Source organism: Olea europaea, unplaced genomic scaffold (assembly GCF_002742605.1).
Source record: "Olea europaea var. sylvestris unplaced genomic scaffold, O_europaea_v1 scaffold842, whole genome shotgun sequence".
NCBI lineage: Eukaryota > Viridiplantae > Streptophyta > Magnoliopsida > Lamiales > Oleaceae > Olea > Olea europaea.
This window is the reverse complement of record NW_019266865.1, coordinates 97755-99274: the sequence shown is the minus strand read 5'-3', so window position 1 is coordinate 99274 and position 1520 is coordinate 97755.

Sequence of the window (1520 nt, the reverse complement as noted above, 5' to 3'; positions counted from 1 at the left end):
CCAGAAAGTGTGTGTTTTTAGGATATCCTTTTGGGATAAAAGGGTACAAGCTTCTTGACCTTGAATCCAAAAGAACATTTATCTCAAGAGGTGTAGTGTTTTATGAAGACAAATTTCCTTACAAAGATGACAGTGCATCTGAAAATGCCAACATAAGATCATCACAACCTATCCTCGATGACATTGAAACAGAAAACCATATTCCTTTCTTTCCTACAAACAGTATTGATGAAGTAATGACAGGTAGAACTGAGATTGAGCGTGAAAATTCCCCTTCACTTCATGAGTCAGACAACTATCCTGTAAGGTCCCCCATCTCACCAAATTCTCAAGAAGTTGAAAAAGAATTGCCTGATGATATGATTATAGGTGATCAACCATCACGAAGGTCCTCAAGAATCAAGAAAGCTCCCACTTATCTTGAGGATTATATCTGTCAGCATGTCTCATTTCATCCATCACAAAAGTTGGACAAGGACAAAGGCCCTCACACTCCAGGTAATCTTTTTCCTCTCAAGGCTACCATATCAAATCACAGATTGTCAAATAATCACAAAGCATTCATAAGTTCCATAACCACACACGTTGAGCCTAACACATATCAGGAAGCATTAACCTCACCTGACTGGTGTAAAGCCATGAATGATGAAATTGCTGCTCTTGAGATGAATAACATATGGATTGTGACAGATTTACCTCCTAACAAGAAATCTATTGGGTGTAAATGGGTGTATAAGGTGAAGTATAGGGCAGATGGTAGTGTCAAAAAGTACAAAGCCAAACTTGTGGCAAAATGATATACACAGCAAGAGGGATTGGACTACCATGAAACGTTTTCACCTGTAGGAAAGATGGTGACCGTAAGGACATTACTAGGAGTTGCAGCTGTAAAAGGATGGCATTTACATCAATTTGACGTAAATAATGCATTCCTATATGGGGATCTAAATGAAGAAGTATACATGGAAATGCCACCTGGTCATCCTGCTGCAAAGCATTCAAAAGTATGCAGGCTATTAAAAGGTTTGTATGGGTTAAAACAAGCATCCCGACAATGGTACTCCAAGCTCTCAACCTTCATCATTGGACAAGGATTCACTCAGTCTAAGGCTGATTATAGTCCATTTACAAGGTCTATTGAGAGCTCTTTTACTGCCATTCTCGTGTATGTCGATGATATAATTGTGGCCAGTAATAGTATTGACATCATTAACTCTCTCAAGGCCTTACTGGATAGGAGATTCAAGATTAAAGATTTGGGCACATTGAAATATTTTTTGGGAATAGAGGTAGCAAGGTCTGATAAAGGTATTCATATTTGTCAACGAAAGTATGCTTTGGACATACTAGCAGACTCAGGAATGATAGGGTGCGTGCCAACAAAGATACCTTTAGATCAGAATATGAAGATTTCAAAGATGGATGGAGAGCCTCTTTTTGATCCAAGTATGTATAGGAGACTTGTTGGGAGATTGTTGTATTTGACCATCACCAGACCAGACCTCTCATACTTAGTACAA